Here is a 19,252-nt window from a genome sequence, read left to right on the forward strand (position 1 = left end):
TATATATATATATATATATATATATATATATATATATATATATATATATATATATATATATATATATTCATATGTCTTAAACCGCCTATGTGGGCCCCATTGAGAGCTGCTTGGCGCAGTCTCGCGAAAACACAAATATCTCTCTAGTCCAATGTCGTATCGACAAACCGTTTAATGAATTAGAAACTAGATTCGTAGATCTTCAATTTTTATATTTAGATCATCCCTTGATTCCAAGTATATTGGGAGAAAAGTTCAGCTACATTTGACCTAAATTTCAGCACATTATGAATGCAACTTGTGATGACCTTTGCCAACTTTTGTTCCATAACTTGCTTGACTTAGAAACATAATACACGAATATCATACGACTAAAATAACTCATAAATTAACCTCCTTATCATGTTAATCACCCTAGTCTCACCCAAAAAGTATATGTTATAACATTCCAAACTTGTCGACTTTCGACGAAACTTATTTTCTTCAGTTTTTTTAGCGTCAAAGCTTTCCAACCCTTTTGGTACTTGTTATTCATAATCTTATAGATTTGTAACCTCCAAGATAAAATGATGAACTTACGTTATGTACTTTCAAAAACGATCTCATCCAAGCTTTCATCAATTGGCTTACGACATATTCTCACGTAGGAAAACATGGGATGTAACATCATTCCCCCCTTTGAAACATTCGTCCTCGAATGTTGACTGATGCTTTTATCAGCCTCATAACTTGTAGCTCTTTCAAATACTTTAATATAGTCCTTGACATCTAGGAAACTATTCTGTACTCTGATATCACTTTTGTCTCGACCCAAACCGAAGGGCTGCGACGGGCACCCGGTGCCTTACTCAACCGAGTACCGACGTAACATATCTATATTATCATACAATCATGAGTAAATGAGCCAAAAAACCCGTCATGATATAACAAGAATAAAACATAAGGGAATACTCAACATATGACAACCCAACATGATATACAAAATTATAAATGTGACATACGGGTCAATAAGGCCGACATGACCATTTGTAAACTCAAAACATAGGCCGACAAGGCCAAACAAGTAGCCATACACCTGACATCTGTCTACAAGCCTCTAAGAGTACATTAAATCGTAAAGGTCAGGACAGGGCCCCGCCATACCAATCAATACATATCCAAAGCATACTGAAGAAATAGGTAACTCCGGAGCAAGTGGAGTGCACCAATACCTTCGCTGAGTTGATAGCCTACTAGAAGGACTGTCAACCTATTAATCGGGACCTACGGGCATGAAACGCAGCGTCCCCAGGCAAAAGGGACGTCAGTACGAATAAAGTACCGAGTATGTAAGGTAGGAAAGCATAAACAAGAACAGTAATGTAAAGGGAGATACAGGAGATACAATCTGTAACATCTGAGTGCCTCTAGGGGCTACTGATATGAAATGCATAATACATATATATACATAAACTTTTAAAAACATACGCCTCTGTGGGCATCATCATCATCATATCGTACCCGGCCTCAAAGAGGACTCGGTAAAAACTTACCCGGCCATCATAAGGCTCGGTAGAATCGTACCCAGCCACGTGGAGCTCGGTAAACCCAACTGATCGGTGGTTGCACAATAGGTGCCGTACCCGACCGACTATAGTGCGGCTCGGTAGAGTAAAATAGATACTATATATAATGCATGCTAGACTCATGGAATCACCTTCTAAACCTTTTGGAGTGACTTAAGAACATTATGGACATCCATACCCTCAATATGAACCTTAGTAGGATTCAAGGATCATACACACTTGCCTAAATAATTTTATAAGGAAAGAACAATATGGACAACCTTAGTTGCTAGGAGTAGATCCGTCATCAAGTAGCGTATTCATTTCACTTCAGATCATGCCAAAAGAAAGAAGGAAGTGCCTTAACATACCTTAACCCGTTGAGTCCTTAATCCCTTCCAAGCAACTCTTCAAACAAGTCAACTTAATCTATCATAGTATAAGGAGATTCAAAATCAGTGCTGAGCAAAGGCTATGTCTGTAACTTAAGCTAGTTGCTCCTTTACTTAAATTCGGGCAGCATCTCCCCTGCAACAAGGGCCTCCTCCAATATCATGTACCAACAACAACAACCAGAGAAATCCATCAGCATATAAATATCAATATCAAGACATCCGTATCACCCCTTATAGACTTCTTACATTAACTTAACAGCATCATTAACATGATTATGAATTAGTTCATCAATGATTCCACCCTTATACCATATATTTATAACAAAGGAAACAATCCACAACTCCAACTATCTTCAATTAGAAACTTTATTCACTAGTTCATGTCTAGTCCAACCATTTAACTTAATCAACATCAAGATAACCTTAAGCACCTGCAAGAACACAATACACATACCTCCTACAGTATCTTCAAGTTGAAAGCCAAGTTATATTTAGCTTACACCAGCCCTCAATGGCAATACAACACCATAGAAGTGACTTAAGCTAATCCAAGTATTATCTTGTAGTTTATCATCCTACCAACTTAACCAACATACAAGCAAGCTTAATCACAATTGGTAGGCTGTTATACTCACCATAGACAGTAGCAACAACTTGAAATTTCAGCACAAAACAGCCCACAACTATCCTCAATGACAACACAACCTCAAAGAGGTGTTATTCTTCACTTTTTATGTTGAAATATGGTGTAATCCATTTGCAAGACTTGAAATAACCTAGGGTTGATATGAAAACCATGGGAGTGTATTTTACAAAACATAGACTACTTAAAACAACCTCCCACATGAGCTGGAACCACCCAAAATTCAGCAACAACAAGAAGAACAAGAAACTTACTAGCGCCACGAGATTCCCGATACTTGATTTGTGTAGTTTGCCCTTTGTTTGGGTCTTGGATCGTGAGAGAACCTTGAGAGAGTGTTTCTAGGGTTCTAAGATCTGAATATACTGAAAATAACGACTTAAAATGGGGCTGAGGCATCTTATATATATCCATATGTCTTAAACCGCCTATGTGGGCCCCATTGAGAGCTGCTTGGCGCAGTCTCGCAAAAACACAAATATCTCTCCAGTCCAATGTCGTATCGACAAACCGTTTAATCCGTTAGAAACTAGACTCGTAGATCTTCAATTTTATATGTAGATCATTCCTTGATTCCAAGTATATTGGGAGAAAAGTTCAGCTACATTTGACCTAAATTTCAGCATATTATGAATGCAACTTGTGATGATCTTTGCCAACTTTTGTTCCACAACTCGCTTGACTTAGAAACATAACACACGACTATAATACGACTAAAATAACTCATAAATTAACCTCCTTATCATGTTATTCACCCTAGTCTCACCCAAAAAGTATATGTTATAGTATTCCAAACTTGTCGACTTTCGACGAAACTTATTTTCTTCAGTTCGTTTAGCGTCTAAGCTTTCCAAACCTTTTGGTACTTGTTATTCATGATCTTAAAGATTTGTAACCTCCAAGATAAAATGATGAACTTACGTTATGTACTTTTAAAAACGATCTCATCCGAGCTTACATCAATTGGCTTACGACATATTCTCATGTAGGAAAACATGGGATGTAACAGCATATGCCTGGATAGTGTTTTGGAAGACCCGGGAACATTTCGGCACATATTGTGGAAGTTAGCATATTGGAAGAATTTCATGAGTTTGGTTGAAAGTGCATTTCAGTGTTATCGATGTCCGCTTGGGATTCCGAGTATGGGAATAGGTCCGTATGGTGATTCTGGTGTTGGGACTGTGATCGGAAGTGAATTCGGAGGTCCGTGGGTCATTTTGGAGTCATTTGGCTAAAGATAGAAATTTTAAGGTTTTTGAGAAGTTTGACCGGGAGTCGACCTTTTGATATCGGGGTCGGATTCCGATTCCGAAAGTTGGAGTAGGTCTAATATGTTGAATATGACTTGTGTGCAAAATTTGAGGTCAATCGGACGTGATTTGATAGATTTAAGCATCGAAAGTAGAAGTTTGAAATTTTAAAGTTCAAAAAGTTTGATTTGGAGTGTGATCCGTGATTCTAGCGTTGTTTGATGCGATTTGAAGCCTTGAGCAAGTCTGTATTATATTTTTAGACTTGTGCGGGTGGTTGATTTGGAGCCCCGAGGACTCGGGTGAGTTTCAGAGTAGCTTCGGAGTATTTTGCTAAAAAATGGGATTTGCTGGTACTGGTACGATCGCAATTGTGATGTTTTGATCGCAAATGCGGTGATCGAATTTGCGAGTTGTTGTTCGCATTTGCGAACCTGGGCGGCTAAGGGGATGGTTTGCATTTGCGAAAATGGGCCGCTTTTGTGAGGCCTGAAGGGTTCGCATTTGCGAAACCCTTATCGCATTTGCGAAATGGGCCAGTCCGGTTGGGGTCGCATTTGCGACCTACTTTTCGCAAATGCGACGATGTCAGGGAGGGAGCAGGCTTCGCATTTGCGAGGCTTTTGTCGCATTTGCGACCCTCGCATTTGCGAACTTGGTGTCGCAAATGCGGCATCAGAGGCCTGTGTCCAGCTTTTAAAAACGGGACTTAGGCCATTTATTTCATTCCACTTCTACACTTGGGCGATTTGGGAGCTTTCAAGGAGGGGATTTCAACCTAATATTGTGAGGTAAGTTATTTCTACTCAATGTGAGTTTAATACTTGTGTTTTGGGTAGACTAACACACAAAAATTAGTAAAAATCATGGGAATTGAGTAAAACCTAGGGTTTGATAAAAACAAGATTTAACCACGAAATTTGTTATGGAATGAAGTAGAAAATATATATATTATTGATCCTTAGGTTATGGGTAACAACTTTTTTCAAAAATTTCTGGAATCCGGGCACGTGGGCCCGGTGATGAATTTTAGGAACCTTGCATTTAGGGTTGAGAAATTGGTTTAATAAGTACAATATGAACTTTTGAGCATGAATTGACTAGTTCTTACCCCATTTGAATAGTTTTGGATCGTTCGGCTCCAATTTGGAGGTTTGAGCACGTTCTTGAATTCGGATATAGGCTTCGGAGCAAGGTGAGTCTCCTTTCTAACCTTGTAAGAGGGAGTTGTCCCCATAGGTGAATTAATTGAATATGTGCTGCTATTATGCTTAAGTCCGAGTAGTCTAGGACCCAAAAGCATGCTTTACTTGTAATATTTGAAATTTCGTTGTCAATTTAAAAGTGCTTAAAACATATCGAATGTGTAAATGAATATCTAAAGACTAGTCATCGTTTCCTTGATTTTTTTTAAAAGCGAAATTGCCTTTTACTTGGAAAATTGCTCCTTGATGAACTCTTGATTGATTGTTTGAATGTGTTAATATATTGTGGAGCGGGCTGATCACCTCAGTAGATTAAATAGATTCATCTATGGTTCGCGCCATTCGACCCTCTGGCAGTGCACAGTTTAAATATTGTTGGATCGGGTCGTACGTCCTCGGCATGATTTGCGTATGCTTGTATTGCTTGCCTTGAAATTTATTGAAGTGATATTGTTTCTTTCAGGTTTGAGAATAAATGTATAAATGATGAAAAGGAATTTGGAAATTTCCTATAAAAGAAAGAATTGCTTACTTGCTTCATTCTATTGAATTACAATCATATTTGTAAAAATCCTCGATTTATTATATCAGTGACGTATCATTATTGGGCCCCTAGTAAGTGTCGAAGTCGACCTCTCGTCTCTACTTTTTCGAGATTAGACGGGATACTTACTGAGTACACGTTATTTTCGTACTCATGCTATACTTGCTGTGCATTTTTGTTGCACAGGTACCTGTATTTCTAGCGGTGGGCGTAGCAGCATGGATGATACGGGGACTTGGTGAGCTACATTTCTTGAGGCGATCCCACATCCAGTATAGTCTCTTTCAGCGTATTATATTTATTTTCTGTCCAAATTTGTATTCCGGATAGTTATTGCACTTTATTCGATTCCTTAGTAATTGCTCATTTACTTGTGACACTGGGTTCTGGGATGTCTATGGGATTAGTCAGTATTTTGAAATTGTTAAAGATAACATTATTTATTCAGTAAAATTTATTCTTTATTGTTTAAATGTATAAAAGGAGTGAATTCAGAAATATCTAAAAAGATAAGTTACTAGTTATTTAGAGTTGGCTTGCCTGACAATGGTGTCCGACGCCATCACGACCCTTAGTGGATTTTGGGTCGTGACACTGACAAAGGCGAAAACTAACATATAAACAAATATTTCATCAAGCCTAGGTAAACAAAAATAAAACAAGCTAAGAGTTTAAAATATTTATGATAAGAAAGGAGAGGATAAAAAACGTTGCCAAGCATGTCAAGAAAACACGTGAATTCGAAAGTTCTCACTTCCAACCAATGAATGCCATAACATATTTACACAAGCATATAAAAAGGCAGTAAAGATTCGGACCTTTTGAGATGCAATTTTCTTTACTAAACTCTAACACTTAATCACTTATTTTCACAAAAAAGTAAACTCGATATATCAAATAGGATTAAGTGGCTAAAGCTACTCATAGCAGATGCCATAAAGATGCCTAAAGAGTGAAGATAAAATTTCAACGCTTAAACTTTATGGAGGAATTAAAAACTAACAACATTTTCCTTTTTTAGTTTACATGGCCAGCATTTATACAAGAATAAACACTACTTTCAGTAGCGTAAGGATCTAACCAGAAAGTTGCAAGAATATTCAGAAATCAAGTAAGGACTTCATGCTTCTATTTCTTTGAAAATGAACTACTTTACAAGCTAGAAAAGTTACCTAGATTGCAGATTCACAAGCAAGACAGCAATAGCGGATTCGGCTTCGTATATCACTATCGAAACACATCAACCAATCCAATAGCAGCAGCAACAGACCAACAACAATCTTTTGAACCCAATACGAACCAGAAGCTTAAAGCAAAAGCTTAATGACATAGGAAAGGAAGAAAGAACTTACAAACTTTTTGTTTTCAGCTTACTTTTGGATGTTCAGCTGATGATTTTTCAAAAGTTGTGTCTTTCTTCTTCTTTTTTCCGAATGTAAAAGATTGGTTTTTTCAGTGATAGAGTGTGTGTTCTTTTTAAAGTGAAAGAAAGACCCTCTCTTTATAGGAGAGGGAAGACCTTGAATTATTATTACCCTCTATCCAAAGGACAGATTTTCACAAAAAATATGTCCAAACTATTCAATGGACGGATTTTTCGGTCAAAAATCTGTCCAAAGGACAAACTTTTACCAACTATGAACAATGTTTGGAGTATTGTACTCCAAATAGTCCACAAATAGTAAAAAGTAAACCAAACATGTACCCTACTTCATCATTTATCTTTTACCCTTCACAAACTAATATCAAACTAACAAACCAATTCAAACCAATGTAAAAGTAGAAAATTTAGCATTCAACTTAGCCAATTAAACTAATACTGATATGATCAATCCAAGGGAAAAATAAAAATCTACGACTAGGCAAAGCACGTATTATAGTGAAGTAATTAATGACAACATAACTAACTAAGCGTTGAAATCAGAAATAAAACTATACGAAGTAGTTGATCGATCATTATCAGAACTTTAACCTACACAAACTAACAAATCAAATAAGAAAAACAGAAAATTTAAGACAAATAGAAATGGATTAGGAGTTCTACCAAACTCGGGTCTGTAACGAGGCAGCCGACTCGAGTACATTTTTTTTGAGACAAAATGCCACTATAAATTGTTTGGCACACGGCCATAGCATTTTTATCTCAAAGAAAAACGTGCCTAGGTCGAGAAAATGGCTTTGGACAGTAGGGTGGTTGATAACTAGGGATTTTTCCATGTTTTATACTCCTTCTTGCTTACACTTTGGTTATAAATGGTTACAAAATAGTCCCAAAAAGGCTCATAAGTGTGCTTGATTGCAGGTTTAATCGACAAAGTGACGAAATGTCAAGGATCGGCTCAAAAGGGAGTGAAACCTGCTCAAGTATCAAAGACAAGGCAAACTGAAGATAAAAAGGCCTAGTGCGGCCGCATTCGACTTTATGCGGCCCGCACTAGGTAGATTCAGAGAGTATGATTCAAGGCAAAACACCTAGTGCGGCGCAGCCCATTCTGTGCGGTCCGCACTAGGTAGATTTAGAGAGTTGGCATTTACAAGCTTCAGGCAATGCGGCCGCTGTACAAATTGTGCGGTCCGCGCTGAAGGCTCTGTGGCCGCTGTAAAAATTGTGCGGTCCGCACTGAAGTCTCCGCGGCCGCACGACCATTTTGTGCGTTCCGCGGAGTAGAGATTCAGAGAGTTGAAATTGCTAGATTCCAAGCCTTTGCGATCCGCGGTCAACTTTATGCGGACCGCGCTAGCTTCCTCCGCGGCCATGGTCCATTCTGCGCGGCCCGCGCTGACCCCGCAGGGGTATTTTTGTCCAGTTTTTCCAGCCTAGTATAAATAGGACATTTTACCATTTTTAGGTCATAAGTTTATTCCAGACTTTGAGCTGCACTCGTGAGACTCATTTTGTAGCCATTTTTTGCATCTTAGCTTCAAATTAAAGATAGATTCTTGTACTTTAATTTAGTATTTAATTAATATGTCTTGTTCTTCATCTATTTCTTCATTTTCTCCTTCAATCATTAGTAGCTAAACCCATTAGCTAGGGTTGTGGCTCAACCCTAGTGTGGGTAATTGATGGGTGTTGCCATCTAGGGTTAGATTGACTATGGGTGTTTGCTATTTGGGTTGATTTTATGTTTTAATCAATAAATTGGTGGTTGCAAACATTGATTTGTGCTTTGTGGATTTGACTCTTCTTGAGAAAGAGAGTCTAAGTCTCCAAAATTGACCCAACAAGGAATTGGGATGGATTCATGAGAAATGATAGACCCAATTAACAGGTTAAACCTCGAGGGGGTAATCGCCCTACTTGAACCCTAGTTGCTTGATCTAATTTGCCTACCCATTTGGCCTCGAGAGAGTCAAATGGGCAAAATCACTCTCTCTACGAGAGGTGTGAGAGTGGGTAAAATTGTACAACGGTTATAGCATAAGCCCCAATTATGTCAATCGAACCTTAGTAACATTTACCCGTCAATTAGCCACCTAGGTGATGTCACGACCCTAGTGCCCTTCTTCTCATTAGATACAACCTTAGCAATTATCTCGTAGCATAATCTAGTTTCAATTAGTAGGTTGATAATAGTAGTTTATAATTGAAAAATCCAAAAATGTTGGAAGTGACATTTAGAATAATTACACGAATCTAGTCTAGATAGATACTTAGCTCCAATTTCTAGCTCTCTGAGGAATTCGATCCCGACCCTCATATCGGGTAAAAGCTATTGCGACCCTCTCTTCCTACTTTATAGTAGTGTGGAGTTGGCAGCGATCAACTTTTTGGCGCCGTTGTCGGGGAGCTAACGGTTTTGGCTATCTATTTATTAGTTTTGTGTGTTGTTCTTCTTTCCTTCATATTTACTAATTTGTCTGTGTGATTACTACAGGTACCCAATAGCTTTAAACGCGAATGACCCTCTTGGAAACGTGCTTGCGGGGGAGGAGGTAGATGAAATGGGAGAGGATGAGGTGCCTCTTGTACCTCCCGGACCAAGACGAGGCCGCCAGGCCAATGCTAATGACAATGTTCCAGACCCTCCTCCGCCACCTCCAAGAGTGGCTCTCGTAGTGCTACCAAATCAAGGGTACGCGAGTACTATAGTCCCTCCAGAATCCGGGCGGGCAATTTTCAGATAACCAATGTGATGTTGACCTTACTTGAGCAGCGTGGGTATTTCACGGGCGCTGCAGATCAAAATGCCTACAAACATCTAAAAGGGTTCGTGGATACATGTTGGGGTAGCAAGCAGACTAATGTGCCCGAAGATGCTCTTAGGTTGAGACTTTTCCCGTTCTCACTCCGGGGAAAGGCATTACATTGGCTAGAGAGACTCCCCAATCATTCCATTACAACTTGGGACGAGTTGGCGGATAAATTTATTGCTAAATTCTTTTCACCCGGGCATATGGCGGCACTTCGAGATGAGATATTGGCCTTCAAGCAAGAACCCACAGAACCTTTGCATGAGATTTGGAAGCGATTTAGAACAATGGTGAAAGAATGCCCAAACAATGATATTACGGAGGCGATGATCTAACAAACCTTCTATCGGGGCATCAATACAACAAATCAATGCATAGTCAATCAATTGGCCGGGGGTAACTTCATGAGGTTGACTTATGACCAAGCTTGTGAGATTCTTGATGAGATGGCAGACACATCTTCCGCATAGCAAAGTAGGGCCAATGTTCCTCAAGGCGACCCTACAGTTATTCATTTGCATAAGGAGCTACATTACCATGGACAGGCTATAGCGGAGTTGACAATTATCATGAACCAATTGGCTAAGGCACAGTTGCAACAAGTCCAAAATCCTCACCAAGTGAATGCTATGGAAAGTGTTAATTTGCTTACCAACAAGAGAAGGCAAAGAAGGTAACAAAATCAAGGGAATTCCGAACAATTTGATGATGATTGTGAGGGGTTTCAAAATGAGGGCTATGATGAACAAAATGAAGGGGTAAAATATGTTAACAACTATCAAGGCAATAGAGGCAACTCTTCAAACCAACAATGGCGACCTCAAGGTAATTGGGGGAACAACAATCAAGGCAATCAAGGGCAGTGGAATGGAAATAACAACAATTGGAACAACAACGGTCAAGGCAATTGGAACAATAATGGAAACCAAGGCAATAGGGGGCAAGGCTTTCAAAGGCCCCCCATGTACCAAAAACCAAACAATCCACCCCTGTTGCCTTCTCAAGGATCTAGTTCTTCGGGTAATGATATGGGAAGAATAGAAATGATGTTCGAACAAATGATGAAGAAGAACCAAGATTTTGATGCTCAATTGGCCTCCCACAATACCTCCATTCGGAATTTAGAGGTGCAATTAGGCCAAATCTCTCAATCGTTGAATACTCGCCCAAAGGGTGCTCTACCAAGTGATTTGGTAGTGAACCCTAAGGGTGGGAACAATCATGTGATGGCAGTTACAACAAGAAGTAGGAGAGGCGGTGATGTGCATGCCTCGAAAGATAAGCAAGTTGTGGATGATGATGTTGAGTTGCAAGAAAATGCTATTCCTTTGGTATTTGAAGATGTGGTAGAGAATGATGTGAACAATGATGTGAGGATTGACATTGATGAGGCCGAGGTGGAAACTCAAGAGGCCGTGAACCCGTCTAGGGAGCACATAATTGACATGCCGGAGCCGGTGGTGCCAAAAGCCAAGGCACCTTTGCCTAGACCACCTCCGCCTTATCCTCAAAGGCTAGCCAAGCAGAAAAGTGACAACCAATTCCGAAAGTTCATTACATGATGAAGAGCTTATCCATTAACGTGCCTTTGGTGGAGGCATTGGAGCAAATGCCTGGGTATGCAAAATTCATGAAAGATTTGGTTACAAAGAAGCGTTCCATGGATTGTGAAACAATAAAGATGACTCACCAAGTCAGTGCGATAGTACATTCAATGGCCCCGAAATTAGAGGATCCTGGTGCTTTCACTATCCCTTGCACCATTGGTAGTGCAGACTTTGCCAAAGCTTTATGTGATCTTGGGGAAAGCATCAATTTAATGCCCTTCTCAGTTTTCAAGACTCTAGGTATTGGGCAACCAAGGCCAACTTCCATGAGATTACAGATGGCAGATAGATCAATGAAGCATCCTCTGGGTATAGTAGATGATGTGCTTGTCCGGGTGGACAAATTTATCTTGCCAGCGGACTTTGTGATTTTGGACTGTGAGGTGGACTATGAGGTCCCAATTATTCTAGGGAGACCTTTCCTTACAACGGAGAAGGCATTGGTTGATGTTGAAGCGGGTGAACTAACTTTCAGGGTAGGTGATGAGAAGGTCGTCTTCCATGTTTGCAAATCCATGAAGCAGCCCAATAGCACCGAGGTGTGCTCCTTTGTGAACATTGTCACGGCTGTGATAGTGGATGACACAAGTTCTATGATCAACGTGGAGGATCCTCTTGTGGCCGTGCTCTTGAATCTTGATGTCGATGATGATGCAAGCAGAGTGGAGTGTGTCAATGCTCTACATGGTATTGGCTCTTATTCTTATGAGCCGAGAAAATTATCTTTGGATCTTGAATATCGGAAAACTCCACCAACCAAACCATCAATTGAGGAGCCACCAGTGTTGGAGTTGAAGCCACTTCCTCCACACCTCAAGTATGAATTCTTGGGCTCTAATTCAACTTTACCAGTTATTCTTTCTTCTTGCCTTACTAACATGCAGGTTGAGGCCACTTTGGCGGTACTTCAAAGGCGAAAAAAGGCAATTGGATGGACTTTGGCGGACATTCGGGGAATAAGACCCACATTTTGCATGCATAAAAGGAGGCTCAATGAGGCAATGCATGAAGTGGTGAAAAAAGAGGTGATCAAATGGCTTGATGCAGGTGTGGTGTATCCAATCTCCGACAGCTCATAGACTTCTCCAGTGCAATGTGTGCCGAAGAAAGGTGGAATGACAGTGGTGACTAATGACAACAATGAACTTATTCCCACTCGGACGGTTACCGGGTGGCGGGTATGCATGGACTACCGGAAGCTTAACAAGGTGACCCGAAAGGATCATTTCCCTTTGCCATTCCTTGACCAAATGCTTGACCGTCTTGCGGGGCGAGCCTTTTATTGCTTTTTGGATGGATATTCGGGTTATAATCAAATCTTAATTGCTCCGGAGGACCAAGAAAAGACCACATTCACTTGCCCATATGGTACATTTGCTTTTTCTCGGATGCCGTTTGGATTGTGTAATGCTCCAGCGACCTTCCAACGATGCATGATGGCTATATTCACCGATATGGTGGAAGACTTTTTGGAGGTCTTTATGGATGACTTTAGTGTGGTTGGTGATTCCTTTGAAGAGTGCTTGAGAAACTTGGATAGAGTCTTGGCCCGACGTGAAGAAACTAATATCGTTCTCAATTGGGAAAAATGCCATTTTATGGTTGAAGAAGGCATAGTGTTGGGTCACAAGATTTCTAAGCATGGGATTGAGGTAGACAAGGCTAAAATCGAGGTGATTTCGAGGCTTCCCCCCCACTTCTGTCAAAGGGGTGAGGAGTTTCCTTGGACATGTCGGGTTCTACCGGCGGTTTATCAAAGATTTCTCGAAAGTTGTAAATCCCCTTTGCAAGTTTCTAGAGAAAGATGTTAAGTTTGTTTTTGGTGAAAAATGCATGGAGGCCTTTGAACTTCTAAAGCACAAGTTGGCCACTACCCTGATCATTACCGCACCCAATTGGAGTTTGCCCTTCGATCTAATGTGCGATGCAAGTGACGTTGCGGTTGGGGCGGTGTTGGGTCAACGAGTGAACAAAATGTTCCATCCAGTGTACTATGCAAGTAAGACTATGAATGAAGCTCAATGGAATTACACGGTGACGGAGAAAGAATTGTTGGCCATTGTGTTCGCCATGGAAAAATTTCGGCCATATCTTATGGGGGCCAAGGTCATAGTGCACACCGACCATGCCGTCCTTAGGTATTTGATGACCAAGAAAGATTCCAAGGCAAGATTGATGAGATGTGTATTACTTCTTCAAGAGTTTGATTTGGAAATAGTGGACCGGAAAGGTAGTGAGAACCAAGTTGTGGATCATTTGTCCCACTTGGAAGAGGAAGGAAGGTCGTGTGATGGCTTAGAGATCAACGATACATTTCCCGATGAGCAACTACTTTATGTGTCAATGTGTGATATGCCATGGTTTGCGGATATTGCTAATTTCGTTGTGACTGGCATCATCCCGTGTGAGCTCTCTTCTAACCAAAGGAAGAAGCTCAAACGGGATAGTTTGGATTTTTACTGGGATGATCCGTACTTGTTTAAGATTTGCACGGATGGTATGATTCGAAGGTGTGTCCCGGAGGGTGAGCAATTGAGTATTTTGGAGTCTTGTCACTCCTCCCCCTATGGTGGCCATCATGGAGGGGTGAGGACGGCTTCGAAAGTTTTGAGTTGTGGTTTCTATTGGCCAACCTTGTTCAAAGATGCAAGTGATTTAGTGAAAAAATGTGATCAATGTCAACGAGCGGGCGAGATTTCTAAGAAAGATGAGATGCCTCTGAATACAATTCTGCAAGTTGATATCTTTGATGTATGGGGTATCGATTTTATGGGCCCTTTTGTTAGCTCGTGTGGGAACACTTACATTTTTGTAGCGGTTGATTATGTGTCAAAATGGGTTGAGGCCGTGGCCTTGCCTAACAACGAAGCTAGGAGTGGTGTCATTTCTAAAGAAAAGCATTTTCACAAGGTTTGGTACACCCCGGGTAATCATTAGTGATGGAGGATCGCATTTTTGTAATAGAGCTTTTGATACCTTGCTATCCAAGTATGGTGTCAACCACAAAGTCTCTACACCTTATCATCCTCAAGAAAGTGGCCATGTTGAAGTGTCTAACAGGGAGATCAAGAGTATTTTGTCCAAGACCGTAAATGCCAATAGGACCGATTGGTCTAAAAAGTTGGATGATGCTCTATGGGCTTACCGGACCGCTTACAAGACCCCGATTGGTATGTCACCGTACCGGTTGGTGTTTGGGAAAGCATGTCATCTTCCAGTGGAGTTGGAGCATAAGGCCATGTGGGCCTTGAGGAAGCTTAATCTTGAGTGGGATGTCGCGGCCAATTTTCGTGTTGAACAACTCAATGAACTTGATGAATTCCGGTTCCATGCATACTCTAGTTCGTCATTGTACAAGGACAAGATGAAGTACCTTCATGACAAATATGCTCGTGGAAAGGAGTTCAAAGTTGGTGAATTGGTCCTCTTGTTCAATTCTCGTCTAAGGTTGTTTCCGGAAAAGCTGAAATCTAAGTGGAGTGGCCCATTTGAAGTTGTGTGTGTGACCCCATTTGGTGCTCTAGATTTGAAGAACAAAAGTGGTGAAGTTTTTAGAATGAATGGGCACCGTGTCAAGCATTATCTTGGGAAGTTTGATGATAGCCATGTGGTTGCTGTGGTTCGTTTCAAATGATGTGATGGTAACCCGCGTCGTGCCGCGACGTTAAATCAGGCGCTTCTTGGGAGGCAACCCATGTCTTTTTATTCCTGTTTTCTTTGATTTTCTTTGTAGTTTAGGTTTGATTTTTGGACTAATTGGTTGTGAGATGTTGCAGGGATTGTGTTGATGCAGTGCAAAACATTTTGAAAAAAATTGAACAGTCTCTGAAGTTGCCAATGCGGCCGCATTGCACTTTGTGCGGTCCGCACTAGTGAAAGCCAAGTGAGGTGCTCTCTGAAGTTTGCCACCGCGGCCGCATCCCATTTAGTGCGGTCCGCGGTGGACCTCCGCGGTCGCGGTCTGTTTTATGCGGACCGCGGAGGTTGCCTTCTCAAACTTCTTTTGAACAAACCTAGCGCGGTCCGCGGTCCGTTTTGTGCGGCCGCGCTGGTAGGTAAGGCTGGGTCCCATGTATTTTTCTATAAATAGACCTCAAGGGTCACCTTTTACCCTTTTCGGAATTTTAACTCTCAGAGACTAGGAAATTACTGTTCATCTTCTCCCTTCCTCGTAATAGCTTATTTGCACTGTGTGTCTCAATATCTGGTAACATTTCATCCATTTTTCTTTATTTAATTTCATATTTTCATGTAGCCCATAGCTTCTTCTTCTTCCCATTTGTCTTTAATTATTAGCTTAGGTTAGGGTAAATGTTGGTTTTTGTGTGTTTGAGTAGGGACAAACTCTAGGTAAACACTTGAACAAATTTGCAAAAATTGGAAACCCTAACTCAGTGCCAGGATTGGACACCCACCGCGGACCGCGGTCGTGATTGTGCGGTCCGCGGTGGCTTCACCGCGGCCGCATTACCACTTTCTGTGGACCGCGGTGATGAGATTCAGAGAGGTGTCCATAGTCCAGTGCGGCCGCACTTCATTTTGTGCGGTCCGCACTGGCCCACCGCGGCCGCGGTACCATTTTGTGCGGGCCACGGTGGTGAGATTCAGAGAGTATATTTGGGAGACCTTATACATGTGCGGACCGCACTCCTTTTTGTGCGGGCCGTGGTGCACTGTGGCAGCAACATTTTCTGCAACTTTTGGGCTTCGGTTCTGTAATTCATTTTCCACAACTGATTCACTGCCTCTGCTGACACTAACAATGCTAGATGTGTGTGCTTGCAGACAATGATTAGACAACAAGGAGGCAAAGGAACAAAACAACTCGGGAGAGGTGATTCCTCCCGAGGGGGCAAAGGAAAGAGAGTAGTCAAACTCACTCCCCAAGCTTGGAAAAACATAGAACAAACCCGAAAGCTGATAAAAGCCGCAGATAGAGTTGCTTCCCATTCCTCGGGGAGTGAGCATGTGCCCTCTCAAAACATTTCCTTAGACTCAATCCCAACTCATATAGTCACAAACCTCCAAATGACTGATGATACTCCTCCGCCATCACCCACTGTCCGACAGCCAATCAATGTTGTGCATGAGTCATCTGAGGGCTCGGCATCTGGTAGTGGGGACTACTCCACCTCCCCCACAGCTTCATTGTCTGGGGAGAGTGCAGAAGGAGGCGAGGAGGAGGTTCAAGGTGCTAGAGAGGTGCAGGGGAGTGGTGAACCTCAGGTTGGGGGTGTTGACCGAACTAGAAATCCTATAGCTTGGGATGATAGGTTCGTCAGTCAGGTAGCGTTCCACAAGTTTAGGGAATGGTGGCCACTACGAAAGTTGATTCTTGAGAGGAGTTTTATTGAGCGAGACCTTCTACCCCTACACCAAAATGTGCATAGACAGTTTCAAACTCGAGTGGGTTGGGTGCATTTTCAGAGTGAATGTGTAAAGGCGAATGAGCACATGATCAAGGAGTTCTATAGCAATGTTGCCCACATCTTGAAGGGCACTAAAGTGACCAAAGTGCGGAACAAAAAGGTGGTATTTACTGGGAAGGCACTCAATGAATACTTGGGGTTCAATGACGAAGATGAGACCCTTTACAATGAAAAGTTGGCAATGGGCGAAGAGGTTCGTCCGTGGTTAGCTTCATACCTGGCAATCCCGGGTACTGTTCCAGAGTGGTTGCAAGCAGGGACCAAAATATTTCGGAAGACCTTTAACTTTGAGGCTAGGGGGTGGTTGACTTTTGTGTGCAGTCGGCTTGACCCCACTACCCATGATCAGACTATTCCACTTGCCCGGGCTGTTCTTGTTGCATCTATTATGGCGGGATATCCTATCAACGTGGGCAATGTTATGTCCCGCGTCATTTCTGCAGTAGGGCTTGAGCATGACCGGAACTATCCTTTTCCCAACACCCTCACTATGTATTTCCGGGACCTAAAGGTGGAGAAGAGACCTTTTGATATCAAGGTCAACCCTGTGGCTCCGTTTTCGTGGTACAGTTTGAAGGGGCCAGACAACCCCAAGGAAAAGAATTATAAGCCGCCTGCCTCTGCTCCAACTGGCCAGTCTGAAGAGCCGGTTGCTGAGCGCCCTCCACTGAGCCTGCCTCCACCACCGTTGAGTTGCCTCCGGGACCTTCCACCGCTGTTGGTCCTTCTACTTCAGCTGGTCCGGGGATTCCGTCTTCCCGGGCCCATCCTATCACTGCCCACTAGCTGAGCCAGGCACTTCATAGCTTGAACAACTGGATATCAGATGCGTCATCCAAGTTGTCTATACTGTCTTCTACCATTGCGGCTCAGTTAGCACCACAACCAGCACAGGTTCCGCAGTCCATTGAGGACACATTGAAGAAGATCCATGAGAATCAGGAAAAGATCATCAGTACTCGGGATGCCTTGTCTATGGCAGTGGATTCACACGGCAAGGCTCTGAAGGAGCTTGCCAGGGAGCATGGGAAACTGCGCAAAACACGAGCTTCCAAAGAGTCTGTGAAGGAGCTTAGAGCAGATGTGGACAAGCTGAAGGCAGACCAGGTGCCCTTAGACTTGCTATTTGAGGATCCAGCTCCAGCAGCAGCACCAACAGGAGCAGACACAGAGGCTTCCTAGGAAGAAGAGGAAGCTCTCCAGTGCAGATGAGGCGATCATCCAGTTAGCGGACCCACCGGAGGTTTCCTCTAGTCAGCCACAGGATGTTCCTGATATTCAGCCCGTCCAGGTCAAGGCCCCAGTCCCAGCAGCTGAGCAGCAGGAGATTGGGAACCAGTCTGAGATTCCCGCACATACAGAGGACCCGGGGACCACAGATGATCCCATGCAGATGGACACGGCTTAGCGAGTCTTCATATCCTTTCCCTATACTTTTTGATGCTTATTTTTGCTTTAGTTGGCAATGGGGACAATGCCAACTTTTATTTGAGGGGGTGTGCCCTACTTTTATCCATTGGATGACTGTATATATAGATTGATTTAGTTTATGCTTTCTTTGATTTTCACTTGGTCTGTATATAATCTTACATTTAGTTACTTTCATCGTACTTTTTATCTTCCTTTTGGTCTGTATATAAAGTTACATTATTGTATATATTCATCCCCCATTGTATATTCATTCCCCGTTTGTACATATTCATTCTATTTTCTATTTTTCGTAAATTTTTTTTGTTTTTAGCTTCTTATATAGGCTCGTAGCTTATTGTTTTGTTTTGACGCTTTTAATAAGCCTTTGGTTTTCTTAATGCCACGGTTCTTTCCAAAGGTGGAGTATTGTGTGAACTGGGTGGCTCTTCCCAATGATAGATGGCATGACAACCTTCTTAAGGGTTTGAGTCCGTTTTTGTTTTTCTTGTTTTTGGTAGTTTATAGTTAAGAGTACCTCAAGCAAAGCTTCACTTGGGCCTAACACATTTGCCTTTGATCCTATGGTCAAAGACAAGTGGTTGTGTTTAGGATGGTGAAAGTAGCGACCTTGAGACTCTTGAGTTGACCAAACAATCATCATGTGGTCTTTCGGACTATTGTGTGCTCAATCGTGTCTAAGGTTGTTGTGGGCCCCCGACTCTATATCTTTAGCAATCCTTGAGTTTGCGTGATGAGAAATCGAATTGTGAGTCCAAGTCCCGAGCCAATGGTCTAGAACTTGCCCTGAATGTTTGTTGAGGCAAAATTTTGAGTGAAATTCGACTTGAGAAGTGATTATAGGCTTTCCTTGATCCAAATGATAGTTGAACAATTTCATAGCCTACAAATGATATAATCTCTAGCTAACCATTTTGAGCCTTAAACCTTTTTCTTTCAAGAACCAATGCTACAAGCCTATACCCGTTCTAAATTATACCCTCTCTTGGCAGCCGATCTTTCCTTGAGCA

The sequence above is a fragment of the Nicotiana attenuata genome, chromosome 9 (assembly GCF_001879085.1).
Source record: "Nicotiana attenuata strain UT chromosome 9, NIATTr2, whole genome shotgun sequence".
NCBI classification, from domain to species: domain Eukaryota; kingdom Viridiplantae; phylum Streptophyta; class Magnoliopsida; order Solanales; family Solanaceae; genus Nicotiana; species Nicotiana attenuata.